The 26,600-nt window shown below is 33.8% G+C and overlaps 1 pseudogene; it reads right to left on the reverse strand.

Annotated features, from left to right (window-relative positions):
- Positions 1–1,663: 1,663 nt before the first annotated feature.
- On the reverse strand, positions 1,664–13,556 carry LOC145936528 (uncharacterized; annotated as a pseudogene).
- Between the last annotated feature and the right edge of the window lie 13,044 nt (positions 13,557–26,600).

The raw sequence follows: 26,600 nt of genomic DNA on the forward strand, positions 1-26,600 counted from the left end.
GGTGTACCGTGCCGTATCGCTATAGGCAACGCGCGCCTAGCATGCGGCGGACCGCCCCGACGTAATTCGCGCGCTCGTTGGTCGATCTTTTTTAATTAATATCTCGAAATTTTACGTGGTTGTTTGCAAAATGGTATAGGACTTTTCGACTCAGTTTAACGAGATCTACTTGTATATTTTCGGTGTGACACCTTACGTCAGACACCCAGTATATATATATATATATATATTGTGACGTGACGTTTTTACGCCCGTCACAGGGCCGGCACGGCCCGGCCGAGGAAGGGTCGAGAGAGAGGACGAATTTTGGGTCGGCGAGCGACGAACTTTTCTTCGTCGACTCGCCTTTAGTTATTTAAGTCCCGTAGATTTACCGAGTGGAAGTGAGTGGTCGGAGAAGGCCCTAATGTATCGAAGAGAGCAGCCATCGTGGGATGGCGGAATTTGCAGCAAGAGTGGACGACCTGGGTGGAAGCGGTGCGCTCGGGGACGCCGGGTAACACGGTCAAGTAAGGTATTTATTGTAAAATAAATAGAATAAATACGCAAGGGCCCGTTACTGCCGGATACGTTTTACAGCCTCGGATAGCGGACGGGACTAAGCGGAGGAGCACATAAAAAGGTACCGACATCTCGAGACAGGGATGGTTACTCCAGTGGGGCCGCCGGCACCGTCCCGAAGAAAGCGGAACCGTCGGAGACTGATCACCTCTCGGCGGTTTCCCCAGCAAGTCGACAGCCATTAGAAGAGGAGAGAAGCAGTTATTCGGGAGTACAGCGAGCAGCCACATTAGCCGCACCAACATTCCGAAAAGTACCGAGAGTCGTTTCGAAATTACCGGGGCAACGAGGCCCACAAGGATCGACTAGCGTCGACAGAGGATCAAGGATCGATTATCGGCGGCGCGCGCAGCGCCACCGACGCCGGCTACCGGCGTGCCGTGAGCCCAGAGTCGTACACTGTTCGACGAGACTGCGGCGTGCGAACCACGTGAGACACCGACGGACCTCAATACATTGTAAGGCCACCACTTCGAAATCTCGGTAAGAGCGAACTCGGCAGGGACTCGCGTCTCTAAGGGCACGGCTAGAATTGTTATCTATGTATTGTTAATTACTTTCGTTACCGAGCACTCGGGAGTGTGCGAAACGCGAGGCCCGTACCGAGATTCGCCATTAATGTAAGAACTGCGCAGCCTCTCTCTCTCTCCGTGGAGAGCCGTACCGAGTCGACAGTCCAAAATTTTGTACATAAATGTTAGATTAATGAGTTATTGAGTTTCGTTCTTCTGATTGTCTTGTGTCGAGTCTTTGAGTCTTGTAATTTGGAAGTGTCTTTATCCCTCGCCTCCTCGGTTGAAATGTAATACGGGATATGTTCCCCTCGGTAGCGATAAATATCGAACCATAATTGCTTTGTAACACCTCGAGTGTCGAGGATCTACCGAGTCACGAGGCCGTAAATAAGTGATGTGAAACTTCAATCAATTTTCTAATATGAAATATATTTATCTAACTTTTATTTAAGTATTTCAATGTGCCGATTTAATGACTCTCCTTCTCTCCGAAGCCCCGAGTACGATTCCCCGCATTAAGACTCCCGCCCCTCTGCCAATTAAGAAACTGAGTTACCGAGCTTAAGCCGTCACTATCGTAGAATTAATTATCGTGTTATTTTGAGTGATGCGGCCTGACCGTACCTGGCGCCCAAGCAATCTGTCGAATTTTTGTGTGTAGAGATACCGAGAAAAGTGACGAAGTTGCGCGGCACTAGGAAGAAAAGTCCGTTGCAATATATATATAATCTATTAAAACCAATATTACTTTCACTATTGACATCTTCAGGATTGTCTTCTTCGTGAATATCATTGTCATCGCTATCATCGGCATCGCTAAATTGAAATAATTCTTCATGTGCATTATAGACCCATGAATCCTCTAGATATAAATTACGTTCATTATTATGGAGTTTTAAAAAATATAATTAAGATGGATATAAAAATTAAAAAATTAATGTATAGATGCAAATGATACGCATATTGTGAACCATGAAATTTAAAAATATATGCTCACATGAAAATTTTCATTCTCAGAGTCTGATAAGCCGTACAGTTATCACAATCCCTATCATTTATTGAAATCTGGGATACATCTTCTGTCTGTAAAAAAACCAATTTTTTATTTTTAAAAATATATTAAGTTAATCCTCAACATATACAGATACAAAATTTTTAATATACAGCCCTATATCGACAAATAGAAAATTCATATAATAAAAAAACCAATGAAATATTATATTTAGAATAATAAGAACAAAGTTTTTTTATTATTCTAAATATCTAGAATAATAAAAACTATGTCTTTCATATACATAAATGAAACTAATTAATTTGATCTGAAAAATGTAATAGTAATTTTTTCGTATGTTATTAATTACCAATATATTTCATAAAAACAATATAATAAATGTTATAAATTAAATAAAATATTCATGACTCACACTGCTATGAGTGTTCAATAAAATTTTTATGAATTATAATTTATTTTATGCATATCAAATTATGTATATTATTTATAAAAATTCCAAATAAAAAAGAATGTGTATAAATACAAATCAAATATTGATAATGTCTGTCTCTGCATACAATTATCTTAAAAAATACAATTATCTATCAACAATGTTAAATGCGATTTTCAAAAGAATTTATAATAATTTTTTAGTAAGAAGCGTTATACACTAACTTGCAATGTTGACGATGATTGTTAATCATTGTTTCGCTCAATAAATGGATCTTCATGTGTTAATAAACATTCATGACAATTATGTTGTACGATATTCATATGCTGGTCTTGTACTAAATTTAATGACAAGTTATAACTAATTGTAAGTTGCTCATTGTTTCTAATGTCTGCTGATAATGCTTCTTTGGAGGATGATGTGAATATTACTATGTTGACTCGTGCTATCAGAATCTGTATAGCCACTGTCACTAGATGATTGAAGATTAGAATATTCCTAAATAGAAGCAATAAAATAATATTAATATGATACAGAATGAAATGAACATATTTTTGTATTCTACATCATGAGTATAGGCCATTTTAATATTTTTAAAAATTAATCTTCTTTATTAATTTCAGCATAATCAAATAAAATAATTATTAATTTAAAGCATAATCAAATAAAATAGAAATAAAGGAACTGAAATTTTTGTTGGTTGGAGCTTGTGGTTCATGCATACATGAAAACTATCGCAAAAATGTGACAAAAATATTACTTTCAAGAATTTCATCAAATATAACAATTAAATTAATACGCTAGCTTCAAAACAACAGTATTGAAAATCTATAAATAAGTAACATTATAACAAAATTTTATAAGTTAAAAATTTGTTGCATTTAATATTATCTTTTCAAAATGCTTTTATTAATATATTTTATAAATTTTAATATTCAATTTCTGTAATTTATAAGGTTAATATACATATGAGTCATTCCACGTCAACCGTGCCACCTCTCTGCCCAGAACAGATTGTGTTGAAGTAAAACTGTCAACATTTTATAATTTAGTTTGAAACTTCTGGTTACTTTATCTTGAATGATTACTGTTAGTTTACTTTAAGTTGGTACCATTGTAGTAATTCTTATTTTCCTTGAGTTAACAACACTGCATAAATTGTCTTGTTGCGCATGTACCGTACTGTTGTTCGCGCGTTTTTGTCTAGTCGAGTCAAGTCTCGTGCAATACCTTTGTAGTTTTCATAGGTCATATTAATAATAAATATTCATGTTGATACTTCTATAAGTGGCCTAATTCTCTGCATCCCAAATCATCAACATGATAGCAGAGCGTGGTTTCCAAAAATTGTAGTTACTGACACGTGGTTCGCATTACCGGATTATTCTAACCTCTCTAAGAGCGGTCTAAATCGTAACGCGTGGAATTGGAAGTACGTACCCATACAGCACTGAAGCTTGCAGCAACATTGCTGCAACATTGCATCATTGCATATTGCAGTACAATGTTGCAGAAATATTGCAAAGATATTATTTTACAATATTACCTTAACAATATTGCAGCAACATTTAAAAATATTATATTAAAATATATAGCAGTGCTCTCAACAAATATGTGTCCGGATGTATATATGACTTAAATTTTTTACCTAAAAGCTGCTTTCAAAAATATATAAAAGTTTGAAAAAATTAATAGATATACTTATTTCTATTTAAAGGACAACATTAAATTTTTTAAATATATTTATATTAACGCAATTAGTTTTTTCAAACTTTTATATATATATATATATTTTTGAAAGCAACTTTTAGAGGAAATCATACAATATATATTTCCTTTTACTCAATATATATATATAAGGCCCTATTCTTGAAATAGTTGCGTATACGTAAGTTGCACATTGCGAATGATCGCACCTGAAAATCCCTAGAACGTTATTCTTGACGGTCGCAACTGAAACGTATACGCAATTTTTCATTCGCAATGCAACGAATGGGTCATACCATACTTTTCAAGAGAAACGTATACGTTTTTAGAGTTCGTTGTCGCTCATGGCGTGATATATAGTTTATCAAAAAAAATATATACATATATAATATATAAATAAACATAAGAAATAAAAGAAATATAAGAAATTTAACGAATTTATAAGATAAAGATATAATAAAAGGCTCTGCCCACAATACAGAAAATATTAAGAATAAAAATAAATATTAAATATACTATAAAGAATAAAAATTAGGAATAGATATTAAATGTAACGCACAATAAGAAATAACAAAACATAATAAAGTATAAATATTAGAAATTGTGTCATTCAGTCATAATATAACAACCAAAAATATTTATATTTTTATAAAGGACCCCGCACAAATCTTATGGAAAATGGGTCCCAGTCGAATTGGCTGAAATTTTAGTATAATGTAGTTCATTGCATCCTGATGAAAAGTGTCCATGGGCACAAGGTCGAAAAGTGGACAGTTTTCGAGTTATAGAGTCAAAGATCGGAAAAATGGGTTCATCTGCTCTTGGTAGTTTTTTTTTTTTTTTTTTTTTCTTTTTTTGTTTGATTATTTGATTGATTGAGACGATTGATTGAGGAGAGAGAGAGAGATGAGAGAAAATTATTTGATTAATGTTAACTAATGGTTTACGTACCTTTTATTATGAAAGATTTAAACATTCTTAGAATTCAATCGGTTAAAACGGAATTTTGCATATCTCTATCCACGCACGCACGCACACACGCACGCCAAAACACACTACCATAACACTATCATGACCGTACGCATTAAGACTACCAAGAGCAGATGAACCCATTTTTCCGATCTTTGACGCTCTATAACTCGAAAACTGTCCATTTTTCGACCTTATGCCCATGGACACTTTTCATCAGGATGCAATGAACTACATTATACTAAAATTTCAGCCAATTCGACTGGGACACATTTTCCATAAGATTTGTGCGGGGTCCTTTGCAAATTTAAACAATATATAGATTTAGAAATTATTAACGAAATATAATCTTGACCAAGTTATAAAATCTGTAATCCCAGAGCAGCATTTTTATTATCATGTTTAGTTTTTTAATTAATGGGAATTTTATTTATATTAAAGAGAAAAATATATAAACTTTGGAGAAATAATAGATGCTAGTGGATCTCATTAATTTACAAAGAGATAGTTCTAGATAATTTTTAAATTTTTGTGAAAGAGTTTAAAAATGATGCAGATCTCTTTTTTCGCTATACTAAAATGACATCAGAAATATATTATAATAATCTTTCTAATTCTTGGTTCTGTTGTATTTACGTACCATAGGAGGAATAAAGCTGCGTCAGTTTCATTGAAATATCTATAATACTTTTATTTGACAAAACTTTTATTCTGAATAATTTCAATGGTTTTTTCTTTAATTTGGAATATAGAATTAAATTTATATAAATTAGATAAAGCTAACTTAGATTAATAATAAGATTAGCTATTTGAGTATTCACGCGCATATCTGTTAATTTGCAATACTATTTATCTGTAATGAAATAATATTTGTACAAATAAGTAATAAATTTGAAAGTAATTAATCTATATAAATAATTTTAAAAAACAGTAAAAACGTTTGATTCAATTTTTTAATTAAATTAAGTTATTTAGTTATTTAGTTAATTTATAAAAAGTGTTCATTATATTTAATTACAATTTCATTAATTTTTTTATTTTCATGTGCAGTCATATTAAACAATCAATTTTTAGTTACAAATTTTTTACATCAAGGTTTCCATTAATTTTGCAGATTAGAAAATTATAAAAAGATATTATTATGTATATGTGTTGTTATTCTAAATGATAAATTTTTTATATTTATAGAAATATATTTTCTAAAAATATATATATATATATATATATATATATATATATAAAACATTGATATAAAATTACATTGATACACTGAGAAAATTTTCTCTCGGAATTTATCCTGAAAATCGTGGTAGGTAATCGTGAGACAATATGGTATGGAAAGAATTTTATGAGAATTTCTCTGATTAATATTTATCACAATAAAAATAATAATATCTTTATCACGATAAAATATAAAACATGTTTGATTAATTTTACTAAACTGCATAGTAAAATTAATCAAACATATTTTATATATTTTATTGTATAATAGATATTATTATTTTCATTGTGATAAATATTAATCAAAGAAATTCTCATAAAATTCTTGTCATACTATATTGTTCCACGATTACCATGATTTTCAGGGTAAATTCTAAGAGAAAATTTTCTGTGAATATAATTTCATAGTAAAACTTGAAATACAAATCTTTCTGCAATTTATTTGTATAAGATTTTATTTTCTTAAGATATATTATATATATATATATATATGTATATAAAATATATATATATATATAATATATACATTAAAAATACATCAATACATACATTGATATACACGCGATATGTAACACATGTTGATATTTGCCCAATGTTTTTCGAAAATACAGTGCAATACAAAACGTATACGTTTCCAATTGCGAATATTACAAAAAAGTGTTCAAGAATCTACTTTCAGAAGCGTATACGCATTTTGATCGTACGAGACATGCGCATACGCAATATTGCGAACGAAGTCAAGAATAGGGCCCCTGATCCCGCGCATTTTACATCTGATTGTGAGAGTGAGAAAGTTATCAACACGTACGTGCGAACAAAACGAAGATACAGGGTGATTCAAAACAATCGTTTGTCCTTAAAATGTCGTATTCCTGACTGAATTCTAAGACGATTTTTCCTTTGACAAAATTTGATCCGAAGCTTAGTTTTCAAATTATTAAAAGAAATATTAAGCGAATTACGGCACGAGTACGGGCGGTAGGCAGGAGCGGCGCAACTCACTATCCGACGCGGGCGACTATGTGAGGCACTCGCTGCGATCAGCTGTTCGCTACACGCGATGTGTTAGTGTTTGTTTGTGTCTGTGTTTTGCGTGTGTGCGTACATACACACACACACATACACACTCTCTCTTTCTCTCTCTCTTTTTCTCTCTCTCGCACTTACTCACTTTTATTCTTACCTTGTAGAGATGTTTGATGACTTTACTTCTGATGAATAATTGTTGCACGACTGTTAACAATGAGACGTTCCCATCTGACACACCGAATAATAAACAAATTTTTCTTCTTTCAGAAATTGTATCCACATTTAGAACGAATACACTCACGCACTTGATCGAAAATAAAGAATTTATTTATCGATTGTAACAGTTAATCACAATCTCGGTTACTACTGATTGATTATTAAAATCACTCACAAAAACGCGTTAAATGCAAAGCGCACGTTACTCGATGCGGATGACAATAGTCTGCGACGATGACAACAGACTGCGGTGACGCGACGCGACGCGATGACGCGACGCGACGCGACGATAACAATCACGGCGTTGCCGAACGTGAACGTGTACATGTACATACATTCCATGTGATAATAATATGTATAATTTATAAGTTATTATATTTAAAAAAAACATTATAACGTATTATAATACATTATACTTTTTTTTTAAATAACTTAACATTATCTACTGTTTTGCTATTTTTCGCAAGCGAGACATGAGAAAAATTAATTTTATGTTTTTGCGAACAAGATGTTCCACGTATGAATGTGTTGGTCGCTATTAAAAGAACGAGTTGTTTTTTGGTCGCTCTGAAAAGAGCGGATTGACTTTGGTCGCTCTAAAAAGAGCGGCTTTTTAGTTTCAAAAAAATTTATAAGTGCTCAAAATGACCACCATCGATTCTAACGCAAGCTCTCAGGCGTTTTAATAGATTTCTTTGGACGTTCTCCATTACTAATAGGAGACTTCTTTTAAAAAGTCCGATATTTGGAATGTCGAAGAAGAAGTAATGGAGAACGTCCAAAGAAATCTATTAAAACGCATGAGAGCTTGCGTTAGAATCGATGGTGATCATTTTGAGCACTTATTATAAATTTTTTTGAAACTAAAAATCCGCTCTTTTCAGAGCGGCCAAAAAACAACTCGCTCTTTTCAGAGCAACCAACACATTCATACGTGGAACATCTTGTTCGCAAAAACCTAAAATTAATTTTTCTTATGTCTCGCTTGCGAAAAAAAGGCAAAACAGTAAATAATGTTGTTATTAAAAAAAAAAAAAAAGAAAAGCATAACGTATTATAATACGTTATAATGTTTTTTTTTAATAACTTAAAAATTATACATATTATTATCACATGTAATGTATGTACGCGTTCACGTTCGGCAACGCCGTGATTGTTATCGTCGCGTCGCGTCGCGTCATCGCGTCGCGTCGCGTCACCGCTGTTGTCATTGTCGCAGACTATTGTCATCCGCATCGAGTAACGTGCGCTTTGCATTTAACGCGTTTTTGTGAGTGATTTTAATAATCAATCAGTAGTAACCGAGATTGTGATTAACTGTTACAATCGATAAATAAATTCTTTATTTTCGATCAAGTGCGTGAGTGTATTCGTTCTAAATGTGGATACAATTTCTGAAAGAAGAAAAATTTGTTTATTATTCGGTGTGTCAGATGGGAATGTCTCATTGTTAACAGTCGTGCAACAATTATTCATCAGAAGTAAAAGTCATCAAACACCTCTACAAGGTAAGAATAAAAGTGAGTAAGTGCGAGAGAGAGAAAAAGAGAGAGAGAAAGAGAGAGTGTGTATGTGTGTGTGTGTATGTACGCACACACGCAAAACACAGACACAAACAAACACTAACACATCGCGTGTAGCGAACAGCTGATCGCAGCGAGTGCCTCACATAGTCGCCCGCGTCGGATAGTGAGTTGCGCCGCTCCTGCCTACCGCCCGTACTCGTGCCGTAATTCGCTTAATATTTCTTTTAATAATTTGAAAACTAAGCTTCGGATCAAATTTTGGCAAAGGAAAAATTGTCTTAGAATTCAGTCAGGAATACGACATTTTAAGGACAAACGGTTGTTTTGAATCACCCTGTATATGTGTATTATATTACCGATGTGAACCTGGCGCCCAACTTAATAAAAAATAAAAATAAATAATACAGTTCGTTTGTACCTTGTTTGTACCTGTTTGTACCGTTTGATTTTTCGTTTGTACCTCAAAGGGTTAAAAAATACCAGGGGGTAAAAAATCGCCAGCACCCAACTTTAAGGTATTTTAATTTCATTAGAGCCATTCGAAAGAGAATCGTTTGTACCCGTTTGTATCTCCTTTAAAATCGTTTGTACCTCAAAGGAACCGGAAGTACAGGCTTTTCAAAATTCGACCAAAAGGTAGTTTTGTCATTTTTTGAGATTTCGAAAAACGACCGACGCCACTCGAAAGAGAATCGTTTATACCCGTTTGTACCTCCATTCAAATCGTTTGTACCTCAAAGGGACCGGAAGTACAGACTTTTTAAAATTCGACCAAGAGGTAGTTTTGTCATTTTTTGAGATTTCGAAAAACGGCCGATGCCACTCGAAAGAGAATCGTTTGTACCCGTTTGTACCTCCATTCAAATCGTTTGTACCTCAAAGGGACCGGAAGTACAGACTTTTCAAAATTCGACCAAGAGGTAGTTTTGTCATTTTTTGAGATTTCGAAAAACGGCCAACGCCACTCGAAAGAGAATCGTTTGTACCCGTTTGTACCTCCATTCAAATCGTTTGTACCTCAAAGGGACCGGAAGTACAGACTTTTCAAAATTCGACCAAGAGATACTTTTGCTATTTTTTGAGATTTCGAAAAACGGCCGACACCACTCGAAAGAGAATCGTTTGTACCCGTTTGTACCTCCATTCAAATCGTTTGTACCTCAAAGGGAAAAATCATTAATTTGTTATTTTATAACGCTACATCGGTCATCTTGCATATAACATACGCACATATAAAATATTTATAATTTGCACAATTTATTCTGCCATTAAAGTAAAGGGACGTCTTATCTTATGAAAATTGTTTTATTAATATATTTTCTTCCAAATCAATATTATTTATTATAAAAATAAAATTCATATTTTATCAAATTTAACATACTGTATTTACTGTATTACAAAGAAAAATACCTTTGGTACATTAGGTACTTTATAGTAAAAAAATATATAATGCTCATAAAAAAATGTCGGTGCTAATCAAGAATTAGTATACGTTTAATTTCTAAACAAGTAAAAAAAATAATATAACTAAATTTAATATGCTATATCTATGTTAATATGTTAAATTAAAATTCTCGATAGAATTTCAAAAAGAAAACAAAAAGTCATAAAATTAAAAAAAAAAACATTTAACATTTGGGTTTCTTGAATAAATTAAAAATTCATATTACATATTAATATAAACATAATTATTTTTGCCCCCCCTCCCACCTCCTCGTCCTTGTCCTCGTCCTTGTCCTCGTCCTCGTCCTCGTCCTCGTCTTGCTCTTCGGCCAGCTCTCGCCCAGCGTCGTGGTTGATCTGCCAAGTGTAATAATAACGTATTGTTACGTCCTGTGGACTGCACGATTCTTTTCTCCTCCCCGATTTACGCAGATTCGCGTTCCGCGAACATATTAATTATAAGACCGAAATTAGTTATAAGAATTAAACGGAGAAAGACAGTGATTGCGAAACAACTCGACCGGTGAGATTACGAAACCTACACTTTGATCAATAAGTCATAGGTAATGTTGAAATATCACGATCGACACACGCTATCAGCGGACCAAAGATCAGAATTAGGAAAGAACCCTTCATACAAGAGAGCAATACGTTGCGCAAAAGGGATTAAACACCGAACGTATGACTATGAGTTACAAGAAAAGAAGACGCCCTTTGCCCTATAAGAAGGGCAGATGAATAGTATAAAAGCAGCGAATCTTCCAAGAACGCTCTCATTAATTCCGCCTACGTCGTGGCAGTTACGCACTTCATACTGGATCCTCGCATTAAGCATATATTGTGACCATCGGGGCTCAACAACCAGCTACTAGTCAACCTACACCTTCGCCCACACCACTCGAAGGAACCATCGATCCTGAGAATCAACCTATAGCTGCCAACCCGCTCATCAAATAATATACAGCCAACAGTGAGTACTCTCATTCTTCTACGATCACGGAAGTGAATAAATCCCCGGAATCGCGACTAAACCTAATAATCCGTAGTGGAAATCACTGCCCGTCGAGCATTGAAACGGGACGATCAAAAGCCAACGCGAATCCTCAACCGCCTCATAGCACATCACTACGACCTGCACGATTCGCAGGAGTTTCGAGAGCGCTTTCTATCGTCAGGTCCTAAACAAAACCGCTCCTCCTTTTTCTCCTTTCCGTCCCGAGGTCATCGACCTCACTGACGAGTCGAATTTCATATCAACGTTACACACACACTCATATATAATTGTTTATACATGTCCACAAATTCAAATGTCTAATTCTCCGAATATTATTAAGATTTTATTTTTTGAATAAATGATAATTATTTACATTACGCGAATTTAAAGTCTTATTTAAACCCCTGTGTTCCTTCCTATATCCCCCGAGATCGCACAAGGTCCTATCCCGCGTAAAAGGGATTTAATTCCCTTACCGAAAAGGACCGACGAACGGACCACTGAGATAAGCCAGGTAAAAGCGACTATCCAGTCGTTGACCTGCAAAAGGGCCAGACAGTCCGTTCGACCCGAAATCACTCCGATTTCGGGAAAACGCTGTTACGACCTTCGAGCGGCCTTTCCTTCGTGCAGGCCAGGACGTAACAGTATAACTAATGTAATAAAAAATAATGTTACGTAATAATGAAGAACAAAAGAAAAAAACAAAAAAATATATAACAATGTAATTTAAAAATTATGATAATTGTTATTTATTACAAACATACATTTTTACTTGCCTTGTTTTTTTTGTAAATTTTTGTCATTTTGATCAGTTTGCGGAGATTCCTCCTCGGGTAGTGTTTGGGTGGTGTTTGTCTCTTGCATGTTTTCCTTATTTTTTTCTTGTTTTTCCGCCAATAATTTTTTTAATTTTTTTAGTTCTGCTTTTAGTGTTTCATTTTCATCCTGCGCTATTTCCAAATCCGTTAATTCTGTCATATTAACTTCTGGTATATTATTTTCTGCAAATAGAGTTTTATTAGATGTTTATAAAGTAGTATATATTTTATAAATTGTAGGTTAGATATTATTTATAGAGGTATTAAGATAAGATTTAGAACTTATTATAAATGTTATATATGTACGTCTTTATTCGGCGTCCCCTAAGGGTTTGCCTAGGAGCTTTAGGGTAGCTCCAACCCATTACAATCTCCCTTCTTCCACCTGGCCACTTGCGACCTCACAATATCTCTAAAATACAAATACAGAATTATTCCATCTTCTCTCCTCCTTCTCTCCTCTCATCCAGACTCATCTTTCCTTCTCTCTTATCTCCTGTCTTACTCCGTCTCCTTCAACGTGTGCTCCTTCCTCTCCAAGTCCCCTTTCCTTTACCTTCACATATAAATCAAAAACATAAACATAAACCTAACCATAACAATTCTCCCTCTGCGCCATCTCCTCTCCCTTTCCTTGTCCTCTCTCCTTCTCCTATCCTCTTGTCTCTCTTGCTGCCTCCTTTCTCTCCATCTCTTTATCCTCCTCTTCTTTCCTCCTTCCGCTCTTCTATGATCCTTCTTCTTTCTTCCTCTCTCTCTTCTTGCTCCTTCTCTGCCCTCCACTTCCTTCAGTGGACTCTCCGCTTTCTCTCTTCTTTCTTCCTCCCTTCTTCCGGCTTCTCACCCTCCTCTTTCCTTCGCCCCTCTCATTTTTCCTCTACCCATCTCCCTCCTTCCGTGTCCCAGAACCACTCTTTGCTGTCAATCCATAGTCTCCTATTCGTCATCTCCACCGTCCTCCCTCTTTTTCTCTCCAGCCTCGCCTTCTCCATTATCCTCCACCTTGCACTTCTCTCCTCCATCGTCAAATCCTCGTCGATCCATACTCCCCATCTCTCATGAATCTCCCCGCATCTTCTCAGCATCTCCTCCTTATCCTTTTCCTCCTTCATCTCCACAATTAGTACCCAGACTCCTGTTTCTCCTGTCCTCTCCGTTATCACTCCTACTTTTGCTTCCTTCCCTATTGCTCTCTCTATGATTTTCTCCACAAAAATTCTCCTTTCTCCCTGGTCCTCCATCCACTCCTTTCCAAATCAGGTTCCTTCTTTTCCTTCTTCTCTCCTGTTCCTCTCTCCTCTCTCTCTCCTTTCTAATATTCTCTCTCCTTTCCCTCTCTCTTCTCCACTTCTCTTCTCTCTCTTCTATTTTCTTCCACACCTCCACTTCTTTGTGGTCCCTTTCTTTACTATCTACCTCCTCCTTTCCTCTGTCCCCTCTGCCCTTTTCGTCTTTTATTTGCTCTTCTTCCCTCTCTCTCTCTCCTTCCCTCCTCTCGTTCCGCCTTATTTTCTCCCTCGCGCTCCGGTCCTCTTCTTCCTTTACCATCTTCCACCATTCCGCTCTGCCTTCCTCCTGATCCTCTTCTCTTTCCTCGCTTTCCCCCCTGCTCTCCAACTCCCCCTCATCTAATCTCCATGCTTCCACATCTTCTTCTCTTTCCTCTCTCTCTTTCTTCTCTCCCTCTCTCCTATCCTCTTCTTTCTCCTTCAATTTCTCTCCTCCATCTTTTATTCCATCCTTCTCTGTTTCACCAACTTTGTACCTTCCTTCTTCCAACTTCTCCTCCTCTCCTCTTTTATCGACTGACATATCTTCCTCCTCTGACCTCCGGCTGTCCTCTTTTCTTCCCTCTTCTTTTCTTCGAGTTACTCCTTCCCATGATTTCATCCCTCTCACCTCTCTTTTCTCTCCTTCTGCTATCTCTCCTTCTCTTCTCCATTCCTTCCTTGCCTCTGTCTCTTCTTGACTCTCTCTCAGTACCTTCACTCTCTCTCCTGTCCTTCCTTTTAATATCTTCACAATCCTTACCAAAACCTCCTTTATTTGTCTTAATTCCTTAACACCCTCCTTCGACTCCATCCTCCTGTCTCCTTCCTTTCAAACAGATACCCGAACAAATCAATAAATAAATACTCTCCGCAGCTTCTTTCTCCCGTAACGCACGTGTGCCACCTTCTCCATAACCTCTTATCCGTCAGCTGTATCGATTATCGATTTGTTCTGTCGATCCTTCCCCGTCGTCCGCTGCGCCCTCTCTCCGCTCTCTCTCCTTTCTCACTACCTCGTACCTCTGCAGCGCCATCTCCCTCGATCTACCTTTCCTCCGCCTTACCCTTTTCCTCTTGTACCAGCGCCCTCTTCATTCTCTCCTTCTCCACGCCACGTCTCCTTTTTCCTTCGTCATGCTGCCCTTATTTTCCACCTTTCGCTAGAGCCTTCTCCTTACACTCCATACACTCCACCATTTCTCCCAACTCCACTTTCTCTCCTCTATCCAAAAACTCCATTCCACTTACTCCATTTCGTTCTTAACACCTCCTTTTCCTCGCTCCAACACGGAGCACTACCACACGCTTGTCACTACTTCCGCCGCCATCTCCCCTCTCTATAAATGTTATATATAATATTATAAACATACATACATAAATACATATATATATATTTTTTTTCTTTGAAGAGAGTCATTAATTGCAGGTTTTATATCATCAATAACCATAGTCAAACAAGACAAAAAGTGTATGCGATATCCCAGTGAACACAGATGTGAGAGATGTGTGACTTTTAAGTAACATATATTTTAATAATAAATAATTAATATGAACGTTACATGTAACGTATATCTTAATCGTAATTTCTCACTCATAGATGTTACAAATATGTGTTACTGCATTTTTATCCCATACAGCAAAGTGATTCATTGGTATCATCCTTCTTTGATATCGACGAATTATTGTGCTATATGGAATATAACTACAATATAACAATGTAGTACATGTTATTTACATTTATGAGTGGGAAATTACAACTAACATTTACGTCACATGTAGTGTTCATTTTAGTTACATATTATATAGCAATCTGTGTTTGTTGGGTGGTAACTTAAAATATGTATATTTAACCTAAAATAAATAAGTAAATACTTACGTTGATTCGCTGTCATAGTTGTATGACCAAAGTTAATAATTTTCAATCAAAACTAAAATAAAGACTTTTTACTTTTGAACGCAGTGATACTTGAGACACAGTTTCTCTTTTGATGACGCAGTTTATTTTTGATGACGTAATGACCATAAAATATGAATTACCAACTTAGATTATCGAATCTCAATATAGAGTGCTTTCAGCAAACAACACAGGCGACATCTCTAAAAAACAACAAAGATAAAATGACGCCCCATGTCGCCCTCTGCGCGTACGACGCAGCATACACGGCAGCGCGTTTGCGCCATAGAACTTATAGATATGGAAGGGGAATAGGATGCGGAGAACTGTGTCCAAGAAGTGAGACAACAAACTATAGTTCTGTCTTATTCTAACCTATAAGGCTCTGTCTCATTCTATTACTCTTCCTCGAAATGCGCATGAGCGGCCGAAGCGAGATTGTATTTGTAGGTGTGCATTTTCGTCTGTGTACGGTTTAGCGCATGCGCATAACGAACCAAAGTCATGTTCTATCTATAGATGTCGGACGTAGTTTTAACTATAGAAAGTATATGCTATTCCTCTTCCATATCTATAATAAGTTCTATGGTTTGCGCTTGTGTACGTAGGCAATAGAGCTCAACATCTGGTATGGGTACTTTCAGCAAGTAACACAGAGGGCGATGCAATGCGTCATTCTATCTTTGTTCACATCACTAACCCATCCTACACATACACGACGTACAAATAACTTGTTTGACGGAAGGTTGCGTTAGCGTTCTGCGGTACTAACTACATACGCGGTTAACCGATCAAGTAATTGATAAAGTAAAAAAGTCTTTTGTCTTTTTACTTCCGACTACTGCCAATTTTGGTTATGTGTGTGATTGACAAAAGAGTGTGATCTATAAAAGAAGTGATTATTAAAAAGAGCTTATAAAAACGTCGTGGTAGTCTTCTTTTAGTAATCTGATAATTATATTTCATATATCGAAATAATATTTATTTATTTAAAAAATCAATGCTTTCAATCTTTATTGCATATGCAAAAACAGATATATATGTCTACTAACATATAACTAACATGCGCGTTACATATTACGTACATATTAATTGTTATTTCACACTTATTAATGTAACAAATATGTGATATATAATTATACATATTGTTGTTATATCCCATATAGCACAATGACTCGTTAATACATCAGAGACCCTTGGCATCCATGATACCAACGAGTCACTATGCTGTATGGGATGTAACTACAATATAACTAATACATATTTATTATCACATATACACATATTTAATACATTTGTAAGTGGGAAATTACAACTAACAAATATGTTACGTGTAACGTCCACGTTAGTTACATGTTATATAACAATCATATATCTATGTTTGCTGGAATGCATTGTATATACATGCATCTTTACGAATAACATGATTGAAAAATAGCAAGAATTATACTTACAAGATTTATGTTGCACTCATTTCTTTAGAGCAAAGATTACGTAGGATAAAGACTAAACGAATTAGTTTCTAAACAAACAGTATGTTATATATTGCATATATATTGTATATATATTTTATAGTTACATATACATATATAGTCTTCATAAATATTGTAAAAAATTTGCTTATAAAGAAGTGAAGCTTTTTTCTGTATATTTCTGGATAATAAGATCAGGTATAATTATATTATCACATATATCACATTATTTTTAATATTATATCAAAATAATATTTATTATCAATGAATCATCAATATATGTGCTCTTGCATAAGAAGATAACTTATAATTCTTTATAAGCAAACTTTCTACAATATTTAAATTTATAAAATTTTTTACTTTGCATATGCTTATTAAAATAATTTTAAACTGCATTATATTATTGAAATATTGATTAAAGATAAATGTGTACTACCCTTTTTAAAACAGAAAAAATATATTTAAATAAGTTATCAATAATAATTTTAATTTTTGTAGATATTATAAGTGTGTGTACCGCTGTGGTAAGTAATCACAAATTCTAATTAAATTTTAATTAACATTTTTAATAAAATTTTTTATTAAGTTTTTTATTTAAATTTTACTTTTTATCTTATTTTTAATTTTATTTTTTTTTAATTTTATTTTAATTTTTTTTTTATATAATTTTTTTTATTTTTATATTAATTTTATTTTGGTGTTAATTGATTAATTTTTTTATTTATAGATTTTTTTGATAATACAAGGCTGCTGTGCACCGATACAAGGCTGCTGTGCGCCTGTAAAAAGCGGCTGCTGTGCACCGATACAAGGCTGCTGTGCGCCTGTAAAAAGCGGCTGCTGCGCACCGATACAAGGCTGCTGTGCGCCTGTAAAAAGCGGCTGCTGTACGCCGATACAAGGCTGCTGTGCGCCTTTAAAGAACATACTGTATACTTATACAAAGTTACTGAACGCTTATAAAAGAAATTTGCTTACAAATAATAATTTATTTTGCGCTTAAAAGTCATTAGTTTTCGCTTACAAAATCATTTTCAGCTAATTACAAAAGTAAATTTAGAAATAAAAACTTGCAAGATGCCACGTCAGCCAAAAAAGAACGTTGATGAAATTTTCAAATCAATAGAAAACTTGAATTTTTTTGACTCTAAAGGTCAACTTTTCTGATTATCTCATCCAATTTGGAAAACTGCAGAAAATGTTATGAATAAACAGCTTTCTGTGAAATATTTATATTTATATTTCTCACAAGATAGAAATGGAATTTTGAAGCGGTTACGTAAAAAATGTAATATTTCACTTGAAGATGTATGACTAAAATCGATAAATTCATCTAATAAAACTCATCAATCAAATGATTCTAACTGGTCAATGTCTACTTCATGTGTTCTTAAACCATGGCGTACTATTTTATATTTAGATAGAAAAACGTGGCATACAATTTCTGAATGCGAATTGTCGAATAATACTGATAAATATACATGCTTAAAACCAGGATGGACAAATATTATTTATAATGAAATTTGGAAACAATTAAAAATACCCTGTTGCTTTGCTTTTAAAACTGGGAGAGTTAATCGTAACCCAGGAGAAATGCTTTTAAAAATAGAAGGAAAATGTACAGAATGCGGTGCTGCTTTCAATGCGTATAGTATGTATGAGCCAAGCGACGTAGATTCAGAAATGGAAATCCATGTTTCTACTTATGATACCAGAGGAATCGTACACAAGCAAAAACGGCAATTGCGAAAAATCGAAAGAAGCAATGTAATGAAGGATTTACGTGCAACATCTGCATATGGCTGGAGGAGAGAAAAGGCTAATGAAATAATGACATTTGGTGATGTAGAGCCAGCGCATTTGTATAGTGAATCCGTATTGCGAAAAGCAAAACAATTAGATAATGATGAGAAGTTAGGACTTAACAAAATATCCGATCCTATTGCATCTGTTCTGCAACTAAAATATATAAGCCCGAATTTTCATCAATTATACGTGAAATTGGTTTGGATAAATTTTTTGTAATTTATTTTAGCCCAGAGCAATTATTCTTGTATCAACAATTTAATCGGCAATTAGAGAAAACGGATATGTTAAGTATTGATGCAACAGGATCGTTGATAAAAAATATTTAAAAACTTGATGAATCCACAAATTTTGTGTTTTTGTATCAAGCTGTTGTTCCTTTTAAAACAAAAATTTTACCTGTTCTTCAAATGATCTCCGAAAAACACGATACAAATATTTTGACGTATTGGTTACGAGAATGGCTGCGATCTGGTGCACCTTGCCCAAAAGAAGTTGTAACTTATTATTCGTTTGCACTTTTAAATGCAGTCGCTCTTTCATTCAATAATTGTGATCTAAATACATACGTTGAAAATTGTATGAGAACATTACAAAATAATGATTGGACAAATGCTCCAAAGTGTATTCTTCGAATCGACATAGCTCATTTGATAAAATTAGTCTGTCGTTGGAAATGTTTTAAAGATAAACATGCGCGCATTAAAGATTTTTTTGTTAGGTGCGTCGGTATTTTAAGCAATACCACAACGCTTGAGAGTTTTCAACGGATTTGTCAGGATATCTTGACAGTTGCCTTTTCAGAAACAGAAGACATTTCTGTCAATGATTGCGCGCTTACATGTTTTAACGCGCAACAACGATTATTAAAAATGATTAAAACACAAAATTTTGAATATAATGAAGGTGATATAGACGATTATGTGGATGAAGTACCTAACAACGAATCTGCTATAAGTATAAGTAATTTTCTTCGCGACATCGAAAAAAATAGTAAACAAATCAATTCCGAAGATAGGCCGAATCTGTATTATTGTCACAATTTTGGTATCAATTTACTTAGAATTTCTAAAGAGTTCCCATTATGGACAGCCACAATGACATCAAATGGCATAAGTAATATAGCGTCATCAGCTAGAAGCGAAGAATATTTCAATGAAATAAAAAACTTGATTTTTAAAGGTACAAAAAATATACGCGTGGACAAATTTTTAGTAACACATATGAGATCTCTGGCTGGTACAATGAAAATTTTAAATGCTGACGAGACAGTTCCGTTACTCAATAAAACAGCTAAAATTTTGCATGTTCGGACTACAAATTCGGATGAACCTATCCATATGTTAGAAGATAACGACAAATGCTTACTTAAGAACGATAGTTCGGATTGTCCTCAAATATCGCAAACTCCACCACCCACGCATAATGAATCTGAAGAACATACAAAAATTACAGAACAAACCGTAACAAATATTTTAAATCAAACAGAAACTTGGAGAGGTAAAAAAATTAAACAACTTAAGCGTGGCAAATATTTAAGAGTATGCCCTGATATGCAAAGTATCCATAAAAAGTCTAATGTTACATCAAAAATTCCATTTTTACAAAACGGTAATAATTTACGCCCTCAAAATATTTCAGGACAATATGTAATGGTGAAAAATACATGTGCATTCGATAGTATAGTGCAATCTTTATTAATAGTTTACCGTGATTGGACCTCCTATTATGATTACGTTGATAAACACAATAATGACATATTAAAATTTATAGAAATAGTATCTACATTTAGTACTTTACAAAGAGTTTACAAAGAGAGTGTACGAATTTTAAATAACATTTTCCAGCCAACAAGTGGGACGATTGAGTGCGCTTATAACGTAAGTAAATTAGTGGAAAAACTTTTCATAGAAAATGTATTATCTTATGAAATGTTGCAAAACTGTTCAACTTGTGAGTGGACGAATAAGGAAAACATCACAATTATTGAAATAAATACCAAACCAATGTATAAATATGGTATGCGTGGTTTGGAAAAAGCTCTCGATGAAAAAATTAAGTTCATAAATAAAACATGCAGACGATGCTTTAATGACAACTTAATTATAAACATTACGACAGGGATGCAACTTTTTATTGATGTCGAATGCTTACAATGGACTGAGCTTGCCGAAAGGCTCGGATACCCTGATTGGTCCGGTATGTTTACACTTTCCGAGTTACTAGTAGATATTAAATTTTCTAATTACACATATAAATTAATCGCAGTAATAGAATATATTGGTGGTAATAACAAACATGAAATAGGACATTATGTTGCACATTGTCGTCGAATATCAGGAAATTGGGAAATATACGATGACATAAACAAAAACAAAACATCAATATTAACATCAAAAAGAACACTTTTACAGAAAAAAAAATTATCTCCCCTTATATATATAAAACCACAAATTAAACTATTTTCCATTTACTATCATTTTACAAAGTTATTTAATAATTATTAGCAACTACGAGGGCAGTTCGATAAGTCAGTGACTTTTACAAGATATGGCACTCAAATCGAAATCTAATTTTATTTCTGATATTTACCATCTTATTTAAGTATACACACCAAGTTTCAAGTAGATCTGTCAAATAGAAATTTTTTGACAGCGTTCTAAAGCGGATAAGTTTGTGTTTTTTGCTAAAATGGAAAAAAGTGAATTTCGTGTGCTAATAAAACATTACTTTTTGCGTGGAAAAATCATTAAGGAAACTGAAGAAAAGCTAAAAAAGTATTATGGGGACTCTGCTCCGTCGCATGGAATGGTTCACAAGTGGTTCACTGAATTTCGTTGTGGTTTTTGGTCGATTGTGAGCAAGCGCGGCACCCATCTGGCCGACAGCTTCTTCATGCCCAAATGTTTATGCAAGATATTAAAAACACGTTCGTTTGAGATGTTTATCATCTTGGCTATCTCGCGTATCTTCACTCGACGGTCGTTCAATACAATATCATGGATTTTATTGACTGTTTCTTCAGTTGTGACCTCATTCGGACGTCCCGGGCGCTCAGCATCATTCGTGCTTGTACGAGCACAACGAAATTCAGTGAACCACTTGTGAACCATTCCATGCGACGGAGCAGAGTCCCCATAATACTTTTTTAGCTTTTCTTCAGTTTCCTTAATGGTTTTTCCACGCAAAAAGTAATGTTTTATTAGCACACGAAATTCACTTTTTTCCATTTTAGCAAAAAACACAAACTTATCCGCTTTAGAACGCTGTCAAAAAATTTCTATTTGACAGATCTACTTGAAACTTGGTGTGTATACTTAAATAAGATGGTAAATATCAGAAATAAAATTAGATTGCGATTTGAGTGCCATATCTTGTAAAAGTCACTGACTTATCGAACTGCACTCGTATAATGTTGATACGTTACTATTACATTTATTTTTAAAAAGTATATGCTCTACTATTTAATACCAATAATATTAGAATAATTAAATTTTATGAATTTAACCAAACGACTTTAATCAACTCTCATGGCTCACTTTAAAGTATAATAAGAAAGCCAAATTCGCTTATTTGTTAAGAATTATTTTCAGAAGAAACTAATTAAAATAAACTGAAAACCTGTGCTTCCGGTCCCTTTGAGGTACAAACGATTTGAATGGAGGTACAAACGGGTACAAACGATTCTCTTTCGAGTGGCGTCGGCCGTTTTTCGTAATCTCAAAAAATAGCAAAAGTACCTCTTGGTCGAATTTTGAAAAGTATGTACTTCCGGTCCCTTTGAGGTACAAACGATTTGAATGGAGGTACAAACGGGTACAAACGATTCTCCTTCGAGTGGCGTCGGCCGTTTTTCGAAATCTCAAAAAATGACAAAACTACCTCTTGATCGAATTTTAAAAAGTCTGTACTTCCGGTCCCTTTGAGGTACAAACGATTTGAATGGAGGTATAAACGGGTACAAACGATTCTCTTTCGAGTGGCGTTGGCCGTTTTTCGAAATCTCAAAAAATGACAAAACTACCACTTGGTCGAATTTTGAAAAGCCTGTACTTCCGATCCCTTTGAGGTACAAACGATTTGAATGGAGGCACAAACGGGTACAAACGATTCTCTTTCGAGTGGCGTCGGCCGTTTTTCGAAATCTCAAAAAATGACAAAACTACCTCTTGATCGAATTTTAAAAAGTCTGTACTTCCGGTCCCTTTGAGATACAAACGATTCTCTTTCGAGTGGCGTTGGCCGTTTTTCGAAATCTCAAAAAATGACAAAACTACCACTTGGTCGAATTTTGAAAAGCCTGTACTTCCGGTCCCTTTGAGGTACAAACGATTTGAATGGAAATACAAACGGGTACAAATGATTCTCTTTCGAGTGGCGTCGGCCGTTTTTCGAAATCTGAAAAAATGACAAAACTACCTCTTGGTCGAATTTTAAAAAGTCTGTACTTCCGGTCCCTTTGAGGTACAAACGATTTGAATGGAGGTACAAACGGGTACAAACGATTCTCCTTCGAGTGGCGTCGGCCGTTTTTCGAAATCTCAAAAAATAGCAAAAGCACCTCTTGATCAAATTTTGAAAAGTCTGTACTTCCGGTTTCTTTGAGGTACAAACGATTTGAATGGAGGTACAAACGGGTACAAACGATTCTCTTTCGAGTGGCGTTGGCCGTTTTTCGAAATCTCAAAAAATGACGAAACTACCTCTTGGTCGAATTTTGAAAAGCCTGTACTTCCGGTTCCTTTGAGGTACAAACGATTTTAAAGGAGGTACAAACGGGTACAAACGATTCTCTTTCGAATGGCTCTAATGAAATTAAAATATCTTAAAGTTGGGCGCTGGCGATTTTTTCACCCCCTGGTATTTTTTAACCCTTTGAGGTACAAACGAAAAATCAAACGGTACAAACGAGGTACAAACGAACTGTATTATTTATTTTTATTTTTTATTAAGTTGGGCGCCAGGTTCACATCGGTAAAAGATTTATATAAACTACCATGTCAATCCAGTGATTTTAATATTAAAGTGATGACAGTATGTGATAATAACTTTTATTCTTGGCCATTCACAGATGTTCTATGTAAGGCATGGAAAATTCCATATGGAAACGATACAAATACTTTTGCTATTTTTCCTCTTAATAATGAAATATAATTTTGTGCGTTATACAGAGTATTTTAAAAATCTGGAAACGATCGAATCTTATAAACAATGCATTTTAGAAAAAAATATTTCAAATAAAAATGATAAGGGGAAAAAAATATTGGTCCGAAAAGTCGCTGAAGCGGGAATTGAACCCGCGTCTTTCGCTTGCCGGGCGACTGCTCTTACCACTAAGCTATTCAGACCCCTTCGATCCTATATTTTTCATTTGCCTTATAATGGATGTTAGTAAATAGCGCCATGAATTAGGCCCAGACGCAAATATATAAATTAAGAAATATTTTTATCGGCTCTCAGTATATAATAAATAAATGTGATTTTTAAATCCGGCCAATAGAGCCAAGCACGAAAATTAATTCTAATTTTCCAGAACTGTATCTCTTGGTTTGAGATTACTAAGTTCCATCAATTGACAATCCTCGAACTTACAACGGGAGAATAGGCGAGAAAAATATTGGTCCGAAAATTATAAGGTTTAAAGATCTATGTATTTACAGATCTTATCACTTTGATCTTAAGTGGCGTTGCCAAGGTCAAAATGATAAGATCTGTAAATAGATAGATATTTTTAAACCCTACAATTTTTATTTGAAACATTTTTTTCTAAAATGCATTATCTATGAGATATTCGACCATTTCCAGACTTTTAAAATACTTTGTATATAATATACATATTTCTATAAAAAGATATAATATGTACATAAATTCTATATGACCTCGTACATTGTGCGACAGAAAAATGGATAACGAGAAATATATTATTGTGGAATTCACTGATGGTCTGCAGTTAATACCTGCTGCATGGTTGAATGCAGATACATTATCAAGTATTTGGCCTAGTCACTTCAAGACAAAATTTCGTATTAATAAGGCAATAATAACGAGAGAGATGCCAAGAGAAAAGTCCGATTGGGAAGTATTATCAGTAAAGAAAGTTTTTGGCATTGCAAGTAAGTAAATAATATAAAATTTGTATATATATATATATATTATTTTATTGTATATATTATTTTAAATTTGTATATATTTATATACATTATTAGTAATTTTTATCTTTTTTAAGACTTTTTATTCTTTAAATTATTTAGATACTTATGAAGATGGCAAAAATTAACTTTAGCAGAAGATACATCAAATATTAAATCAAATATATCGTCAAACGAATTAAAAGAAAAAGAAAAGAAAAGAAGACGTTTAAAAGCCAGAAAACATATATCTTCGTCTTCTGAAGAAGATTTATATTCATATAAAGAAAATACTATTACACGGGAAAACATTCTGCCTGCTCTTCCACAGAAACAAAATTTTGTGTCATCTGACAAAGAGTTGGATACATCAAGACAGGGTACATCTAGACAGCTTACAAGAAATATATTATGTGAAAACACATTATTTAATGGAGTAAACAGGAACGGTAATAATTATAGTCACAATTTATTAACTATACGATGTTTGTAAAAAATACTAATACATTTTAATAACTTTTCAGATATTAGTGCTAACGAAATTATTAAAGATAGTACTCCATTTGTAAAAAAATTCTGCTTTACATACAGAAAATGAAAATGTATATACTCATGGTACGTTTTAAAAAAAATATTTACAATTTTTTACATATTTCACATACTAAAAAAATATACAATATATTTGTTGCATGATATATGTATAATAGTAAATGCAGTAGTGATGTTTCTAACTATTAACTAAATAATATTAATTTATTTCAGAATTTAAGAAACTAATATTAGGAAAGTTAAACAGAGTATTATACAAATTGGATACCATTGAAAATAAATTTGAAATACTGCAAGAGAAAATACAATATGGGAAGCAATCTTGCATTATACAAGAAAACAACATACAATTTCCGATATGTACATTACCAGAATTAACATTGTTTGAAGAACAATTGCAAGATATGAGATTCAAGGAAGATGTAGTATGACATATATAAGTTTTTAAATTTTGGAATATTTCTCTTTAAATAGTATTTATTCAAGTTGGCAATTTGTTTCAGCTTAATATCTTTCAACTTGTTGGTGGAAATAGTGCTCATAATATGATACGAAACATATTTAAAAAGGCAATAACCGATAATTTAGCTACACATTTCAGTTGGACTGGAAAGAGAAATAAACAATGTTTCAAAGATTTAGGACTTTCAAAAGTAATTATACGTAAGTATTTTTTAATTTTATTAATTTTAATTAATTCATTAAGTAAAATATTTTATACAAAACACATACAAAATATCCTAAATAAAATAATATACATATCGATAATTCGTAAACAGTAAGTCTTAAGAAGTTATTAAAATTAAACTTTTGAGATTTTGAGAGAAACATATAAGATGGCTATATTTTTGAAGCATTAGAATGATTTTTCTGTTATCTGTATTTTTTTATACTTTGAAATAATTGAAAAACATTTAAATATCATAATATGTATTGTCATATCTCATATTTAACTTGATGTTTTCTTCGAAATTTTTTACAACTTTGCTCACTTTATATTTAAGAAATAAATGGGATATAAGAGCAGTACTTTACT

The sequence above is a fragment of the Prenolepis imparis genome, unplaced genomic scaffold (genome assembly GCF_030444845.1).
Source record: "Prenolepis imparis isolate NDT839.2.m4 unplaced genomic scaffold, iyPreImpa1.0 SCAF_5, whole genome shotgun sequence".
NCBI lineage: Eukaryota > Metazoa > Arthropoda > Insecta > Hymenoptera > Formicidae > Prenolepis > Prenolepis imparis.